At 43.9% G+C, this 20434-nt stretch overlaps 1 protein-coding gene across 13 annotated transcripts in view; it reads right to left on the bottom strand.

The window, feature by feature from the left end:
- Positions 1–20434, bottom strand: part of MYO18A (myosin XVIIIA) — a 315102-nt gene that overhangs the window by 117005 nt on the left and 177663 nt on the right. The window lies entirely within an intron of this gene.

Raw genomic sequence — 20434 nt, 5'->3', positions numbered from 1 at the left:
TTTGTACTTTGGGCCTGATTCTGAATTACATCCTAACCCAATGGTTAAAAAACATGTCCGATGGTGGGAGGACTGGGAATGCGCAGGATGTATACTGTGTATGTACAGACCTTCATTTGCAAGTTCGCTCAAAAGTTCCCTAAACCTTGCCTTGTAAATGATTGCCTCTTTAATAAACATCCAAGATAGGCCGGTATCCCGCACCTCTGTCAAACTCGGGCACTCTTACATATGCTCCAAAGGCAGTGGCGGCTCCAGAGGTGGGGTTGCAGCACAGTCCAATATTGAAATAGGGGAGCCACACCAACAATCATGAATGTATTGGATTGAGCTGCAGCCCCATACCTCTGGAGCTGCCACTGCCCATAGGCTGTATTCAGTTATAATTAGGTTCTGACAATTTTTTTGGATTTTTAATCATAAAGTCTGAGAGAGATTATTACAGAAACCTTGATGTGAGGATTACCCTGTGTCTACATGTAAGCATACAAGTAAGCATTTCATCAAAATCAGGGAAGATTTTGATGTGTGAGTGACACCATTGGTGACGTAAGAAACCTTTATGTGTGGGAAAATAACTCTATTTACAGTATGTAAGCATAATCCATTTGTCTATGATGCACAAGGTGACCCCGTAACAAGATCACACCGTAAGGAGAAGTACCCCACAGAATCCCCGATTTTAAATGAGAAAAAAAGTAGTCTGGACTTACTACACTATAATTGTACTTCCTCATCTCTGCGGCCACAGCTTATGCTACGGAACTTACATAGCGTAACCTGCACCACCTCGGGTCCACGCCACCATTTATTACCTTTAGTAAAGTTGTGGCGAGCGTAGCGGAGCGAGACACAGAGTCCGAAGTGTGGCGAGCGAAGCGAACCCGCGAGAGGGCAATGGTGCTATTCTGAAAGTGGCTAATGTAACTGGCATAAGCTGCGGCCGCAAAGATAAAGAAGTACCGTTTCTTGTTGTGTTTTTCCCTTTTATGCACCTCTGAGAGAAACAAAAGACTGTTTATAACATAAGTAACTATTCCACAGCAGAGCCCCACCTTTCCATATTTTCTTCACAATTATTCATATTTCTCAGGGTGACAACCCGTCGGTTTGGTCGACAGCCCTTTTATTTGCCAACAGGAACAATTACCATACATTTTGGATGCTCCTATATAGTATGTGACATAATAATAATAATAATAATAATAATAATAATAATAGTAAAGAAAAAACAAAAAAAATTCTGAGAATATATTTTACATTTTAAATGCTTAATAGAAAAAAAAACCAAGAAGCCACAGTATAGCAGTACCACCAATGATGAGAGCACCATACCTTCCATGTAAAAGGCTCACACCACACAATGACCATTTCATACATCCACTAATGCCCCTTTCAGACCGCACTTTGTAAACAGTATATTGCCGATTTTTTACCGTTTTAAAACGGTAATCTGTGCGGTCTGAAAGGTGCAGGACCCCTTAACCGTTTTACAAAAGCCGATTTTGTAAAACGGTTAAAATGGAGGGTCCTACCCGTTTCAGACCCGGTATTTTTGCATCAAAATCGGGTCTGAAACGGTATTTAGGACCCAGCCAATGAGCTGGGTCCTAAATTCAGAGCAGCCCCCATACGAAAGACAGTTTTTTAAAACGGATTTTCCTATGGGGCAGCCATTTTCTGAAAGACGCTTTTTTTCATAAGTGCTTCCCCGACCAACTGCAGTGCCGGATCACGCAACGGAGATACCGGCTGCACAGGGGGAGGGGGGGGGGGGTTGTTAGCCCTGGGGTGGGGGGGATTTGGGGGTGTTAACCCCCGGGGGAGGGGGGGCGGCGCGCGCTAAAGACTGGCTTTGACCCTGTTTTTGGAAAGTTTCCAAAAACGGGTCTGCCAGTGTAAAAAAAAACGCACTTGAACGGTAATAAACCGTTTAAGAGATGCGGTGTGAAAGGGGTTTTACCTGGCAGACCCATTTTTGGAAACATTTCCAAATACAGGGTCAAAGCTAGTTTTGAGGTCTGAAAGCAGCATAACAGTGTCAAACAACATGAATTATATCGGAAGCATCTTCAATGGAGCATTATGTGCAATATAAGGCTTTAAAAGAAGATCACGATGTATACACACTTTCTTGTAGATAGAAGAACACAACGTACATCCAAGCACCCAGGGGAAGAAACCTAAAGCTTATTTCAAAAGCTTTTGCTTTCAAACCCTTCCTACATATTTATTTTATGCTAGATAAAAGCCTCCAATCAATCATGAAAAGATATCTTTACAACCTTATTCTCAATAACATGCATTACTACCTCTATCATAGCATCGGATTTATCTGAAGGAACCTTTTGGAGAATATATATACAATAAACTACCTATTTACAACATATTAATGACAATAATAACAAGTTCAAACTAAAGTTCTTATCAAGTTTTGCGTGCACCTTCCAAATCATTCGAAGGTCAGCGCTCATTGAATGTTTTGACCCCTGCACGCAAGGCTGCGAATGGATATGTATGCAAAAACAGGGGGGTGGGGGGGTTTGGTGAGCGGTTGTGCAGGCATCTTTTAATCCACATGCAATAATGCGAATTTTGCAGCCTTGCATGTGGACCAGAATAAGGTCATTGGTTTGCTAATGGACAAAACCATGTGCACTGCAGGTGGGGCAGATTTAACATGTGCAGAGATAGTTAGACTTGGGTGGGCTTTGTACTTTAAACTGTAGAGCAGTGTAAAAATAAAACAGCCAATATTTACACTGCACAGAAACAAAAATAACTCCCCCAAATGTAAATCTCTCTGCACATGTTACATCTTCCCCACCTGCAGATCACATGGTTTTGTCTGTTAGCAAACCAAATGTGCTTTGCGAGTGAACCTGAATGACCCCCTATGTGTTTAGTGCAGTGAGTGTGCGGTTTGTATCGGTGTAATTGGTGTCTGTCTTGCAGTGTGGTGAAAGTTTTACAGCACCGTAACTTGTTGTAAGGGTGTTTTCATTCCTGTCTCTCTCATTATGGATAATAGAGACATTTTATACTTGCGCAGCTTACAAAACAAATGGTTACGTGACTTTCTATAATAATATGACAAAGAATTTGAAAAAGAAAAAAGCTTTATGTGTATAAAATAACCGCTATGTAAAAGACTAGTACACAAAACAATATATACAGTACAGGTTGCTAAATTGTGTCTTCTTAGTAATAAAAAGTTTATTCAATTTACACTGTAAAACATGACTACTGTGTTTGTGCACTACTTTCTATTCTTACGACAGATATTAAATGGTAAATTATGATGGCATGTGTTAAAGCCGTTTGTTTAGGAAAAAGCATTATGCTGCAAGTTTTAACTAACTTTTCCACTAGCATTTTATCTCCAGCTGCCAGAGCACAAATTATGTATAAAGCACCAGGAGATAAGTTAAGTGGATGGTCCTTTTGGGAGAGGAGCAGGCATAAGTTGAGATCAGCACTTATAGCGGTTAACCCTCTCTATATACAGGGAATATGCTTTACCACTATTTTAATCTCAGAGCAGTTTATCATGTTCTTGTGTGGGCTATACTAATGTATTGTACAAACGGTGCGATTCTGACTTTCTATTCGATTTTGACTAATCAAAATCAAGTAGAAATCGAATCGAAATGTAATGGTTTCCAGGCGCATTGGATGCTGAATCAATCCCAATGCGCGATCAGTGGAAATCAAACAGAAAAATAGACTGTTCAGGCAAGACTATGTAGTACATAGAGGCGGATTAAGCACAGGGCGACTGGGGCGGTCGCCCCAGGGCCCCCACACCTGCTGCAGGTGTGGGGCTCCTGTTGTCCCGTGCTCGGGCAGCGTAGACGGGCGGTGCAGCGCAGGCGGGCAGGGGGTCCCTGCAGCCGGTTGGCCAATCAGTGTTGGGGTCCCTGCCGTGGATGTGAAACTTCATTCGACAAATGACCTAAACAGAAGCCTGGTTCGCCGTTCTAGAGACCAGAACTGTAATACCCCCTTTCACACAGAATTGAAATTCCCGGGTGAAGCAGTTCCATCAGGAAATTTCATGAAATACACGGGTCCTTTTTCTGTGTGAAAGGGTCAATCTGGATCTTAAACTCCGGGTCTCCAACCCTGCAAAATGACCAGGATCGGAGACCCCGGAGTTTGGGTTGACCCTTTCACATAGGTGAAACCCCTGTGCAAATTGAGCAAATTACCGGGTATCAGGGCCTAAAGTGGTCATGCAGAAGTGCTGGAACTCAGTTCCACCCCGTTCCCCCTCACTTTAACCCCTGCCGGGTATTAGTGTGTGATCGAACAGACTTTGTGGGCATTATAACAGTGTAAAAGGGAAAATGACCGTTATTATTTTTAGATACGGGGAAAGGAACTTAAACATAACTCTTGCAGTTTTTACACCTTTAAGTGGGATGGGTCATAGGGTCGACACTATGAAGGCCGACATACATGAAGTCGACCAACTGGAAATAGCCCCACAGACAGAGCTTGTGGAATTACAAATCTCAGCACGATAGTACCTCTTGCTAGATGTGCAGCCCAAGATCCCCCTCCCCTATACTCTGGCTTGTTATCATCATACTGTTATGATAATAGGCCTATTTGTATTTGGGGGCCTGTAGCTGGAGCTCCATCCACCCCATGGTTTATATGGTCCTGGTTCTATGCGCTCCTTAATAAAGCAAGTCTTCTTGTTTAAATCCCAAGCTTCATACTATTGTCCTAGTATGGCAGACCCATTATACTGCGTGTACTGTAATTGTTCTCTCCAGGGCTGCACAAGGCGAGTAGCAGTATTTATATTCTATTGGGTTTAAGTGATAAGCTGTATTTAGTGTATATCCCTGAAGGCTTTCTATGTGATTGTGTTGTGTTTATGTCTTCTTTATTTGTACAGAGCGACCTTCCGATGGTTAAAGGTTTTATGAACAGTGTCTTGACCTCGGCACATAAAACTTTACACAGCAGAGAGGATAGGCTATGGTTTAATATTGACAAGTCGTGTCCAGAGATCAGAGCAAATCAATAGCGCTGCACTGTCACTATACTGGGACTGCTGCTCTTAATCCATGTGCTGAATGAATGTATGTATGTATGTATGTATGTATGTAGCGTATGTAGCGTATGTAGCTATATAAATGCTTTATTCCAAAACTATAACATCGGAATCTTTCTACTAGTAATGTACAATTTTCTTTCCTATTCAATTAAAAGTAACGGTACTTGTTTCCTAGAACGGCCACAATCGTGAGTGATCGTGGCTCTTAATTAAGGGACACGATCCTCACGATGTGGCCGATTTTTTACAATTTTTTCCCTTTGATTGACAGAAATCGGGTCAATCGGTCGGTCGCGACCAATTAAAATCGGCCACGATGCGACCGACCGATTGACCCGATTTTTCCATAGACTTCAATGTTAAAAAATCTTTTAACATTGAAATCGGGAGGATCGCGTCGGTCTTGTGCCATTATAATGGCACAAGATGAGATGGACTTGATTAAGTCCATCTCACATAGGGAAAAATGATAAAAAAGGTGAAATGGGCCAATATGACCCATTTCACATTTTTTATGTGCCCGCCATGACCCCACGATAGACGTCAACCCGAAGCGTGGCGAGCGCAGCGAGCCCGCGAGGGGCGGCGGTGCGCGTCCTCCGACCTTTTCATTCCCCTACTATCCACTAGGGCGTGGAGTGAGAATAGAATAGTGTGGCGAGCGCAGCGAGCCACCGAGCCCGAAGCGTGGCGAGCGCAGCGAGCCCCGCGAGGGGACGCGTATACCTGTGAAGTTATACGCGTCCCCTCGCGGGGCTCGCTGCGCTCGCCACGCTTCGGGCTCGGTGGCTCGCTGCGCTCGCCACACTATTCTATTCTCACTCCACGCCCTAGTGGATAGTAGGGGAATGAAAAGGTCGGAGGACGCGCACCGCCGCCCCTCGCGGGCTCGCTGCGCTCGCCACGCTTCGGGTTGACGTCTATCGTGGGGTCTAGCCCACTTAGTAACATTTGGGGGGGCAATTGAAAATAATCAGGTGAAAAAAAAAAAAAATCGGGTGAAAAATCGGTCGGTCGGATCGGTCGCATCGCATGCGACCAAATCGCATGCGATGCGATCGATCCGATTTTTTATCTTACGACCACAACGATCTAAATCGTTGTGGCCGTGCTAGGAAACAAGTACCAAAGTAACCTTCACAAATATGCATCTAAAAGGTGCTTAGGAGATGCGCCGTATTTAATAGAATGTTTTGAAAATGTTCTAAGCCGTTTTGTTGTTTTTGCTTTGCTCGTTAGAGGGATGATTCTGAGACGCACGCAAAGAGTCTGTATTTGCAGGCAGTTGTGGAAGACAGATTTTCTCCCTTTGCTAATGCAAGTATCTGTAGAACTAATGCATTTACATGCATGAAGGTGCATTTCCTACTGACCACAAACACCAGTATCAGCTAGGTGAAAGGGAACCATATGAAACAGGCTTCCCTTCTTTGTACGTAGTGTTCATTGTAGCACCCTGCATCTTCCAAAATTCATGCATTCCTCTGCCCTGCCTGGGGTGTCGCTATCTGGTCTGCATATCAGTGCTGAAATATAGACCACACTGTGCTAGAAGCACTACAGTGGAAAGCAACCCAATGAGGAACTGCACAGATTTTGGAAGATACTGATGGTTCTGTGGAATTGCATTGTCAACACCCATTTCCTTCCCCAAAACATACAATTAAATTGAAAGACAGGTCCGATCAAGTTCCAACAGTCTTATAATAGGACAGACACACACCAGGCCCTAGATGTGAGTAGCCACAGTTTAGATACCTGTCTGATACACGTGTACTTATAAATATACTTCATTGCCTCACAATAGAAAGAATGTCAGTACGCTAATAGAAAATGCTATTATTATTATTACTACCATCATCATCATCATCATCATCAAATAACAGTATAAGGCGGTACAAGTATGCAACAGTGTAAAATGGGTGCCAGACTATTAGCATTAATAACACTATAAAATTGAATTGCATAAGAGAGATCAGGCAAACTGAAATACTTTAAGGCCGGTTTCACACACTCCGGCTCCTGCCGGACGGTGAAATCCCGCACGGCCAGGGAGACGTGCCGCACACATTAGTTGTGAATGGACACTATTGTGTCCATTCACACGGGACGGCCACGGCCCGGCCGCACGGCTGCAGCCGGATCCCGCCACTGGAAGGGACGGCTGCCGGGCTGTGGCCATCCCCTCCATGATAAACTAATGTGTGCGGCACGGCTCCCTGGCCGTGCGGGATTTCACCGTCCGGCAGGAGCCGGAGTGTGTGAAACCAGCCTAAGCATACACAACACAGGACAGCCTTAAAAGAGACTATGGCCCTTATTCTGATCTGTGCGGCCAGATCAGAATATGCGGCCAGGACCGTGCAGGCGAATCCCCGCCTTCCATACGGATCGCCACCTCCGTCCGTACACGGATATGTGGCGGTCCGCATGAAAGTGGACGGGGATACGCCTCCTCCATCTTGGGAGAAGCCCCTGCATTCGATGGTCGCCGACCATCGAATGCAGGGCCGCACGCTCCACCAGCTCCCGCCACCCTAGACCACACGGACACTTGTCCGTATGAAATCATGTATGGGGGCGGGCAGCTGACATCCGGCGATGTCAGCTGCCCGCCCCCTACACATGCGTCACGGCTTTATTACCATGCATACGCCCAGCGTTTGCATGGGAACGCCCATGAAACGCGGGGCGTATGCATAGGGTAATGAGGCTAAGTAGCCCTTCACGCCCCTCTCCGCCCCCTGTGCGGCGTCTAAAAAAAACGTACGGTGAAACCGCTTGCACATGCGCAGAGTGACCTCTGCACATGCGCAGACGAAAACCATCGGCGGTACGACCGCAAGCGGCAAACACCGCACCAACCAGAATAAGGGCCTATAAGAGGTGGCAAGGAATAGGAGGTGTGGTATGGCGGGCCGACAGTCATGATTCCGACAGTCAGGATACCGACATTGGAATCCCAACCGCCGGTATCCTGACACTGGGGGATGAGCAAAATGAAGCCTCTTGTGGGCTTGCTGCGCACGCCATAAGTTCTAGTCTCCTTCTATGGGGGTTGTGGAGTCAGTCGGGATTCTGATGTCGGAGTACTGACCATCAGAATCCCGACTGTTGGGCTGTCCTCCGGCACCCAGGAATAGGACGGCGGCAAGAGAAAAGGAATCAAAGTTGAAAAGGTAGGGTCAACCAAGAAATCAAAAGGCAAAGAAGGTGTAGGGATGCTTGTGAGTACTCACAAACAGGAATTGCTGACACAAGGAAGGTATGTTACATATATAAACAAATTAGCTATTAATAAGCATTTATCAAGCATATTTTATAAACAGATAGCTCAAAACTGATCGATTTTGCTATGCTCAACTGCTCCATCTGACCTCTTTGGATGATGTGACAAATCCCTCACTATAAATTAAACATATTTCATAATTTAAGAGTGGGGACTCCCCTGTTTCAAATAAGGGTAGCAAGTTGGGCAGCACAGATGGTGTAATGGTTAGCATTACTAACTCACAGAACTCAGGTTATGGGTTTGATTCCCACCATGGCCCTAACTGTGCAGAGTTGGTTTATTCTCCCCGTACTTGCGTGGGTTTCCTCAGGGTTCTCCAGTTTCCTCCAACAATCCAAAAATATACTGGGAGGTTAATGGTCTCCAAACAAAATCAACCCTAGAATATATGTTTGTGCGTGTATATGTGGTAGGGAATATAGATTGTAAGCTCTACTGGGGCAGGGACTGATGTGTGAATGTTAAAATATTCTCTGCAAAGCGCTACAGAATATGTGTGCGCTATATAAATAACTGGTAATATATAAATAACAAGTGTCAGAGTTGGAAAGGGAGAGTTAATTTAAAGCTCAATTCTCTGTTTTTATGGCTTTTTTGTAGTGGAATTCCTGTAAGGGGTGGGACTTAATTACATCATCATGCACCGGTCTCGATTGGGTCATCAAGCCCCGCCCCCTTATTACTCTCAGCAACATCAACTATTAAGGAAGGGGGACTTCATTTCTTGAAACCCTACAGTGTAGAGGACGAGTTCAAGCAGTGCTTAGCAGTGAAGGTGTTAACTTGCTGAATTACAAGTTTACAACCGTCAGCATTTAATCTGTCTTATAAATTGATGGTTTTCGTGTAGGGAACCAACAAACTGGAACCCAATCAAGAGAAACAGCTTTGTTATGTATGGATACATTTGCAGATTGCATGGAATTGTACAGTCCGAATACTTGGAAAGGTTTATTAGTCAGCAGAGGCTGAGTCGCATATTGCGAAGCGCAATATTTGTCATTTGATTAGAAGATGCATAACTAAGATTCAGGAGCGCAAGTCAGCAAACTGTTGTTAGAAAGCCTCCTACATCAATTCAATTCTACAACATTCTGCCTCTTATCAATAAATGAGGTACAGCACAATTTTATATTGAGCAAATACGTTAATACGCTAGAAAGCTATTAGCAAGTAAAATGTGCAACACTCGTTAAATGGTCAGGAAATTGCTCAATGCTTTCTAGCAGCTAAATAGCTACAGTAAGCAACTAAAAGCCTTTATACGGCTCAGGAAAATGGCCACACATTATACTCAATTAGTTTTCATAAAACAAAGTATACTTTTATATTAAGTAGCCAGATTCTGAAAGAACCACTAGTATTACATTTAGACCTACTGCTCAAGTTAAAGAGAACTAGATTAATATTAGTATTATATTTTTATTTATTTATAAGGCACCACAAGTGGTACGCAGCGCCGTACATATAGAACACATAAGAACAGGGTATACAGAACTAGACATAACAGACAGATGAACAAAAACAGAGCACAATTAACAGCACAAATCTTGGTACACAATACAGCTGAGATATAGGGAAGTGAGTGAGTAGAGATGCAGGTATAGATTGTAGGTGAGTTAAGACAGCTGTAATTGAAATGCAAGAATGGTGCTGTGAGAACAGGAGGGAAGAGGGCCCTGCTCTAAGGAGCTTACAATCTTGAGGGAGGGGGAGACAGACAGACAGGTAAGGAGACCTGAAGGCAAGAAGTGAGCATGGCAGGGATGGTCAGGACATGAGGCAGCAGGTGAAGCGAATGGACAAAGTAGTCCTCTTCTTCCTCCTCCTCTCCCCCCTCAACCTGCACCCTTGACCCCTAACAGCCCTGCACTGTGGCCAATGCCACAACACTCCCTGGTAGGGGGTAGAAAGCATGCAGATTGAATAGGTCTAGCACAGGATTGAGGAACCATGGCTCTGGTACAACAGTGTAGTTCAGAAAGATAGTGCCGAAATAGAGAAAAGACAAAAAAAATACAGAGTTAGTAGTGTGAGAATGAGAGATGTATCTAAATCAAGGTTGGTGTTAAGTGGCATCGTCTGGGACATAAGGAGTTTAATAAGACTACTGAAGGCTACTATTAAAATCTGCTGTTTGGTGCCACAGTACTGAACTTCATTCAGTTCAGTTTTCAAATCAGTCATTTCTGGACGGCTCTGCTTAAAAGGAACAGAGGATTAAATATAGTGTTTAAGCACAGTGCAGGGCCACTATAATGTATGGGCTTACAGGGGCACTTGGTTCTAGGGGCCTTTAAGCAGAGGCATTCTTATTGGGAGGTACAGTAGGTAGAGGATGCTGTACAACTGCTCTGATTGTGAATGGCACGGAGTGATCAAGCAGCATTCTCTACCTGTCTCCAAGCCTGCAATCAGACAGTGAATGACTGTAACAATGCTGATTGGTGGATGACTGGAGTTATCCACCAATCAGTGCACTTACAGTCATTTACTGTATGAATGCATGTGGAAAGATGTTGCCCTGGTACAGTGTATACCTGTACTTTAAATTAATTTATGATTCTTTTAGGAATAGGATAATGTATAATAGATATCCCAAAAATACCATTAAAAATACCTCTTTACTTCACATTGGTGAATTTATTTCAATACCAAAGCAAGCATAGTAAACACTCTGGCCCTACAGACACTATGATCCGGTCACTGAAGACTTATCATAGTAAATAGGACATACAAATAATAAAAAAAGTGTCGACTTGTTCAGTAAAACACATATTATGGAATGTGGCAAAGATCCCGGCAGTGTGGATGGCAGTAGTTAAAATAGAGATGATGGAATACTGAATCATGGAGACAAAAGACCGGTGCCAGAAAACCAACATCGATGAATATGCCGATGATGGAATCCTAACATTCCGACTGGAAGTATGATGGGGCTGGTTAGAGCTAAAGTGCAGGCTACGAATGTTAAGGGGCATACACACGTAGAGATGTGTGCTAAGCTATTTAGGGTAGGTGATTTCCCTGTGTCCAGATCGCCCATGGAGCACATACACATGGACCCCCACGAGGGAGAATAGCCGGTGGGAGTCGGGAACCCGTCTGTCGATGTTTTAACAGTCGGGATCCGGCACCCCTGCAGGGTACACACCTTATTGTAAGGTAATTATACATTTGTCTTATTACTCTGACTGGAAATCTGTTCCATGGGTATTTCTATGATTTTGTAACGATGTATGCAACTTTTGTTCTAACAAAATAAAAAATTGGGTACTTATGTAATATCTGGGCTCCCGTTTTTCTTATGAGACCGCGTCCGCTCGCCACGCTTCGGGCACGGTGGCTCGCTGCGCTCGCCACACTATATAAAATCAACTCCATGCGTAGTTGGATAGTAGGGGTATGAAAAAATGGGGTGCATTTAACATGGGAGCCCAGATAATACATAAGTACCAAAAATTGTTTATGGGAAAAAAAAAATGACCATAACATAACTCTACAAGCAAAAAACACACTATGGCAGGATTGCTCCCTAAAGGGATTCTAAGGGCATTGGAAATACATGATGGTTTGAACCTATTAACTATTTGAGTGCCAAGTGAATTTATCAAAATGGTGTAAAAATTGCCAAGCATACATTTTTATTCATCATAATGACCTGTAATGCTTAACCTCTTATAAAAAAAATAGGATTTTTTGGTACTTATGTACTAACTGGGCTGCCGATTTTGAAATCGGGTCCATCGCATCGCATCCGACCATATCGCATGCGATGCGATGGACCCGATTTTTCCATAGGATTCAATGTTAAAATGGACTGAGTCCATTTTAACATGGAATTCAATGGGAAAAGGGGTCCTTTTCATACCCCTACTATCCAAGTGGGCATGGAGTTGGGTATAAACCTGTGGCGAGCGCAGCGAGCCACCGAGCCCGAAGCGTGGCGAGCGGACACAGAATACCATTCGCTCGCCACGCTTCAGGCTCGGTGGCTCGCTACGCTCGCCACAGGTTTATATCCAACTCCATGCCCACTTGGATAGTAGGGGTATGAAAAGGACCCCTTTTCCCATTGAATTCCATGTTAAAATGGACTCAGACCATTTTTACATTGAATCCTATGGAAAAATCGGGTCACCGCATCGCATCGCATCTGATTGTATGCCTTAAGTTAAGGCATACAATAAAAAAATCGGCAGCCCAGATAATACATAAGTACCGATTTTTTTTCACATTTGTGTCATATTTAGCCAATTTTTTGCACATCTCTCACAGATGGTGGCACTCAAAGGGTTAAAGAACTAGTCACATTTACCTATATATATAGCAGTCATTCATTAATAATAAAAAAAAATAAAAAAACTCAGTGACTGAAGCATTCTTATGGAAGTATTGTTGGTGTATTTTAACAAATTCAATCAATGGACACAGTACAAATAACAACATCCAGCTCAGATTATGATATACTATGTATGGGATGATTCTATAGATCAGGGCAGGTAATAATCTGGTTAGTGTGCACTATGCATCCAACAACCCCTATGCAGCAGGAATCTTTGGCTTTCTGGCAAAATTAGTAGTCGCACCAGCACACGGGCTGACACATCGCAGCCGTCCCTGTGCTTTCCTCGTATTTTTCTATTACTGTTGGCTTTGTTAAGCAAACAAGCTAAACCCTGGATTGAATTCCCAACGGCGATCAGACACGCACAGGTGGTGCATATTACATGAGGAGTCGTCTCTCGCAAACACACTGTCAGATCGCGGAGTCTCGGGGTGACATTTAATGCTAAACAGTGGCGGAGAGCTGAGTTTTTATAAATGGCATTGAGCTGTGCAGACGCTCAGGTGACAATTTCATGGGCTTTGCAATTATACAAGACGTTGAGTCCTGCAACATTTAGCATCCCCTAGATTATTGTTCTGCAGAACGCCTTGTTCTGCTGGCTGGCAGAGTAGCTCAGGGCACAGCACATCTCATTCCCGATAGAAGGTTATTTTTGGCTCCCTCCTGTGCAGGATGGTTAACCACAGGTTTCAGGGTGGATATCAAATTTTAATGTAAACATCTTCAATGCCTAATGGAAAACCAGTATGCAATTTTCTCATTTTAATACCGGCGTCCGCTGTGTAACAGATACCCATCCGTGTATCATCTGAAAATGGCATTAAGGTGAAAACTTTTATCAAAATTTAAATACGGAAACATCTAACTTTCTAATCATAAAAAAATAATGTTCTGCTTTCATACTGGTACAGATAATCATTAATATTTTATCTTTTATCTTTCTGTAACCTGTATGCATCATGTGGCACAGCCCATGGAGAGTTGTGACTATCCAGCTGCGATGCACTGCCATGCCCGTACCAGGTGACTGCAGCCTAACCGGTTGGCCAGGTCTGACTCAGACAATTCTGATGTGATTAACCCCCCAAAAAGTATGCGATAATAATCACAAGCTACTTACCGCTATCCTCTGCACCAGACCGGACAGAGGGGGTGATTCAGGTTCTCACTGTAAGGCGAATTCGGTCCGAGGACCGATGCCGCAGGTATGCCTATGCATATGGGCGTAAAGATGCATGTGCAGACGTGATGTGCGCATGTCTTTGGTATTACACTCAGCAGGCATTCGAATGGGCAAGGGTGGGGAGCGGGCCCGAGCAGGGGAACGGCCAGCGTTTTATGGGCGCCCTCATGAAAACGCTGGGTGTTCCCATGGGAACGCAGACGGGCTGATGCCTGCTTGGCGGAGATGGCCCGTCCCCCTTTTCGTCCATCTCCGGCCCAGATAAAAGAAACTGACTTATCTGCGAACAGGGGAAAAAAAACATTCGATGGTCAGTGACCATCAAATGATTTTTCATCCGTACACCCGCATGTCAGCATACGCATCCATTCACAAGCCGGGGCGGACATGCGCACGGTGATGACGAGCGAATTTCGCTGCTTACCGAACCAACCCGAGTCACTCTCAGAGAGAGAACAAACTTTAAGACGCAAACTTTCATTGTCCGTGAACAGTGCAACTGCATTCTAAAAACTCCACCATCAGCACACTATCCTGCACACCACTGTTATGGGCCCCATACATCAGCAATTAATTGTGACAATTTTCAGATATGGAGATGATTGCCATAATTAATTTTAGATGTGTGGGCTCCCCCTTTTGGCAATCCCAATCAAAATCGCCAATCGATTGCTTAATCAGGTTTTTAAACATGTTTAATAATCTGGTATTATCTGCAGATCTTTTTTATATGTGTGGGCATTCCCAATTCGTCTTCTTCATCTATTTACATTATGAACAGCTGAAATGACAATCGATTGGGGCAATTTCCAGATATGAAGATGCAATCTTTAGATGGAAAAATCTGCCGATCACTGAAATAAATCTGTAATGTGTGGGCAAAGTCAGATAGATTGTAAAATCCATTTATCTGGCCAAAAAATCCCTGGATCTGGAAATCCATAAATTGTGATTGCTGATGTATGGGGCCCATTACTTGCAACAGCCTATGGCCTGCTCTTCATCAGAATTTCCTCTATGCGTGGCTTCTGTGACTGCGGATTTGCATTTTTGGAATGCTCTTGTGCTTCTCGCTTAACAAGCCCATGAAGGGCCTATTTTGCAAACACTTTAAGTCATCACCTAGAAACGCCCATGGTTGTGCGCTGCCTGCTGTACTGGAAGAGACTCCTTGTGTGTATATACACTCCCTGGTATGCCTTCGCCATAAGGGTTTTCTGGATTTCATGAACAGTAGCAAAACCTTGCTGAACTGTGCAGACATCGGCAATGCGTCCACCTCGGAATCCTGCTGTTCCTGTGCAGATCCCATTGTTCTGTTGCTCTGATTTTTTGTTACAAACAAGAAATACTTGTGAACATAATATTATGCGCTGCTTAAAATTTTAAACACTATCAGACGGATTTTAAATTATAAAACAAACAATGCTGACAGAACGGCCCAGTGTTGATCTCTTCCGCATGTACTATTTATGTTACAAACATGAATTAGAGTCTCTGGTTGCAATGATGCATTCCTAATCACAAATTAAGCCGGTCATGCATTTAAAAAAACTCTGTCCCTTTATGCCCCGGTGATTTATTCAGTCTTGGAAACCCTTTATTGGTAATCTCATTTAACTTGTAAACCAAAAAAAAAAGGCAGGATCCTCCTGCTGGGTACTGCGAGGAATGTGCCATACAGTAGTTTCCAGTAACTGGCGCTGGTCACAAGCAATTTGCTGTGTTTTGTGTGAGCATGAGGTAGCAGGATGATTATCAAGATAACTATTTAGAAGAATGGAATGAAATTCTCCTTAGCAGAAACAAATTCTCCTGGCCAATATAAGGGGTGGGCTATGTAACCAAGCTCTGAATATGGAGTGGGGTGTAAATCAATAATACTCTCATCTATGGGAGCATGGAGGCTTGGAAATGATTAGCCCCTACAATCTACTCACAGTAATAACTGCTCAGGTAGACAGAATAAGAGAGACATGCGATCATGGGCAGCCATTGTCGCTCAGTAATATCTAATCTGTACTTCTGGATGACAAGACACTGACACAGCCTCCCCCAGTGCCCCTTGCCGCCCCCCCCCCTATCCCGGCCCGTCTCCCTGAAGTGGAGACGGGCAGGGACCTGCAGCGGCGCGGTCTTGAAACTGGGACACGAGTGCGTGTGAGACGCATGTGCGTCCCGTTCAGATGGAGCACCTCTGCACCGGCGATCGCCAGCGAGAACATTCTGGCGATCCCCAGCCAAGCAAGAGAGGCGCTCCATCTGTATGTGAGGGAGTCTCCCTGACATTCACAGAGGGTTGGCGAGTATGTGTGGGTATGGATCATTGGATAGACCGACATTAGGTCGACAAGTATTAGGTTGACCACTGAAGGTCGACATGACTGAAGGTCAACATGGACATTAGGTCGACACAAGCATTAGATCAAAAGGTCGACATGGGTTTTTTTCACTTTTTTTGTCCCAAAGGTCAACACAGTGGACATGGACACACAAAGTGCACCACTGTGTTCGCCATGCTTCGGGCACGGTGCCTTGATACGCTTGGCACACTATTTTATTCTCCCACTGTGCCCTAGGGGATAGTAGGGCATGAAAGGCGGCACATTTTGGCTCAAAAAAGAAAAGAAAAAAGATGAACCCCATGTCGACCTTTTGACAGTCGACCTTTCCCATGTCAATCTAATACTTGTGCCGACCTAACCCATGTCGGCCTTCAGTCACATCAACCTTCCGTAACGTCAAACTTCAGTGGTCGATCTAATGCTTGTCGAACTAGTGACCATATCCCAGTATAGGTAGCAAGCAGCTTTATACAGCATGATGGTGGGCACAGGCTCTGCCCCTTCCTGATGGCCAGGGCTGGCTTGTCCCAAAGCTGAAACTTCCTGGAAGACAGTTTGGCGGGTTTCCAATAATTCCTACATACAATGATCCATTCGAGTGGTATTTTTTCCTCCATATCAAGTAAACCAACAACTAAAATCCTACTGAGTGATTAAGGCCACATGTGCTAATTGTATTTATAAGTGTGAGTTAAACCCGGTTATCACTGCTACAGGTAACTACAATACAGAGATTCTAAAAAGCCAGAAATTGACGGGGATGCTAGAATTAACAATGATCTATATCCCACATTCTCCCACCCAATAGATCAGGGAAACCCTGTTTATGTTGTTTTCTGGGTGCTCGGGTACGGCATATCGCGGACAAGGTTAACATTATTGGGTGGGGCTGGGAAAGACCCAGCAGTCATGGTGCACGATGGCAGCAGTGACCTAGTTGGTGGGGTGTCCTTAAAAACAATTTCAGGAAACTAGGCCATAGGCTAAAGGCAAGGAAATTAATGCTAATTTTATCCAAAATATTACATGTGTCATGCGCCAGACCAGGGAGACAGAGGGAACTTAGAGAAATAAATGCACGGCTAAGGGAATGGGGCAGACAGAAAGGGTTTGGGTTCCCAGAGCAATGTTCGGCCTTCTCAGTTAAGGGCCATCTTTTTAGCAGAGACGGATTGCACTCGAATGGACACATTGCAACATGAATACCATTATCAGTACTATGCAGTGCACACACAAAATATAACTTATGTTTCTGTTGTTTTGAAAAAATATTAGATTGTCTTTGTCATGTGACTAGAAATAAGCAATAATAATAATAATCAACTACAAAAACTACTTTTAAAGCAAAACGTATTTTGAATTCCACCTTTAACATCATTCTTAGTTCTGCATTGAGTTATGTAGTAAGGTTCTAGGATACCAAATAATATGCAAAACACCACTGAACACTTTTACGGAATCGTACTTCATATTTGTACAAATAACTTCTATCCAGCAACAGTGAAACATTCCATAAATCTATGAAACATGGGAAAAGCCTTTGCAAAGTAAACCAATTCTCCATTCCTAATCCAGGTCATACACACATTGAGATTTGTGCTAGCCTTTTGTGATTAGCAATTTAGGGTAGGAGATTTTCCTTGAATTTCCTGGTTTCTAGATCATCCACACACACACACATAAAAAAAAAAAATAAAGGTTATTTTGACCCTGTGAGTGCCAACTGTGAGAGATTTGCAAAATATTGGTTAAAAATGCCCACGTCACTCACATTTGTTATATGAATTTCAATAAAAAATGTTGTGTAAAAATAGATTAGATATCCTACATAAAGGTAAACAAGAGGTCATTATGATGAATAAAAATGTTTGCTTGGCAATTTTCACACCAAATTTGACAAATGCACTTGGCACTGAAAGGGTTAAACATCAGATCACTATCGCTGTTTGTGTGCACACGTTGCGATTTGAACTCACTTGCTAAGCGATTCTGACGGCATGCACACAAGATCTGAGCCGGCGATGGCGACGCGTGGGACCGCGCATTCCTATCGCTATGGGGTGTACATATGGAGCAGTTTGTCTTCAATTTCTAAGCTCAGAAAAATCGCAACGTGTGTATGCCCCTTGGCAGACAATAAACTGGTCTTGGATTAGCCTTGTACTAAATTGTAATTTGGCAAACCCTTCATGGGTATAGTCAACACTGCAACACACCGCTGCTGTGAAATGCAATTGTCACAACACGAGTTACAAAGAAAGACATCAAAGTGGAACAGGACATGCATATAATTTACTATAGAAATTCAATTTAGAAACCTTGGGCCAGGAGCCAGCAGTATCACAGGCAGAACCTGCATTCCACAAAGCATTACCTGCTACAAGCTGAACAGCCTCAATTCTACAGAGGAGAATCCTTTAATCGTTATGAATGTAGTTACCCCCCACAATAACTTTTTATGGACCAGTAGCCTAAACACAGTGCAGTAATTCTAGCTTTGCATTTAATCAAGGGTGCAGCACACAGTATAAAACGTAATCGAATGAATGCAGAGTTTGAGTATGTAATTGCCTGTGTCTGGCTTAGACCCTTTTGGCTGCATTACTAAAACGGTAATAGTCACAAGTAAAACAAACAGGGGTACAGATAGCTGCATATAATGTAACATCCACAATAAACCTGCAGCTAACATGTCTCCTTTCACTCTGTACATAGTGGACTTCAGTCTTAATTTATCTTTCTATGAATCTTTCTCAAGCCGACCAGCTTTCAATTTACAAAAGTCCTAAATTAAACTATGGAACTAGATATTTTTGTGCCCTGTACCATAAAAGGAAAATGGTGCCCCCATTATCGTGAAAAAGGGACAGTGCGCTCTGACGGACTGCTCTAAATGTTTAGGGTATGGCTTCATGGGGAAGGGGCATGGCTACATAATAGTACCAATTCACATTACACAACACAGTGCAACTTGTACATATTGTGCCATGTAGAGCACTTCTACACAATGCGCTAGGTAGGGTCCCTTAGGCATTTTGTGCCAGGTACAGCCCCTTAGACACACTGAAACTGGTAGAGCACCTTAAACGTATAGTAAGTAAGTTTAATTTATATAGCCCACTTTCTCAAACATGACTCAAGGCGCTTATTACACTAGGTATAGCCCCATGCTACGCCAGGTAGAGCACCAATTAGACATTATGCCATGTAGAGCCCCCGTTAAACGTTACAACAGATAGAGCCCCGATAGAGGTTAAGCCAGGCAGTGCCCCCATCAATCTCTACACCAGGCAGAGCCCCCACTACACATTATGCCAGGCAGAGCCCCCGTTATGCCAGGCAGTGCCCCTGTTACATGTTATGCCAGATAGAGCCGCCCCCAATTAAACATTACCACAGGCAAAGCCAAAGGTACTTGTGTATTATCAGGGCGCCCATCGCATACCATCACATACCTTAATTAGTGGAATGCGATGGGACCCGATTTTTGGGTCCTAAGAGCCGCAGTGTACAATTTTAATATCGCATCGCATGCCATTACATTATATAGTGTGGCGAGCGCAGCGAGCCTCCGAGCCCGAAGCGTGGCGAGGAGACGCGGAATTCATGTGAAGTTATCCGCGTCCCCTCGCGGGGCTCGCTGCGCTTGCCACGCTTCGGGTTGGCATTGATAGTGGGGGTGGCGTTAACAATGGGGGTGCATTTAAGATAGTAATCACCCATTAGGGTGCATGTACAATTAAATCCTCGTTTTGATCGCATCGATCGCATCGCATGCGATCTGGTCGCATGTGATGCGATCAAAACGATGTCATAAGACTAAAATCGTGGGCGCCGTGCTAGGAAACAAGTAACAAGCCAAATTACACACATTACATCAGAGAGAGAGAGAGGATGAGGGGGAAACGAGTACTACCTGACTCCAGCAGCTCCAGAGGACTATGGATGGGGGCGGGCACTTCTCGACATTAAGCCCTGCCCAGGGCCTGATTAAGGGTTCCAGTAGCCCTATGCTAATACAGAAGTGGACCACTACCTTTCCTACCACCATTTATTTTGCAAATCTTCAGCTTAAAAAATCTGTTTCCAGGAAAAATTCCATTAGATCTTACTCGGCCCCAACATCAGCGGCACCAGGAAGAAACCCCCCCACTCCCAGAACCCAGTGGCCCAGGCTGCAACCTAATCAGCC

Source organism: Crinia signifera, chromosome 2 (genome assembly GCF_055691185.1).
Source record: "Crinia signifera chromosome 2, ASM5569118v1, whole genome shotgun sequence".
In the NCBI taxonomy this organism is placed as follows: Eukaryota; Metazoa; Chordata; class Amphibia; order Anura; family Myobatrachidae; genus Crinia; species Crinia signifera.
This window is presented reverse-complemented; position numbering and strand designations above follow the sequence as displayed.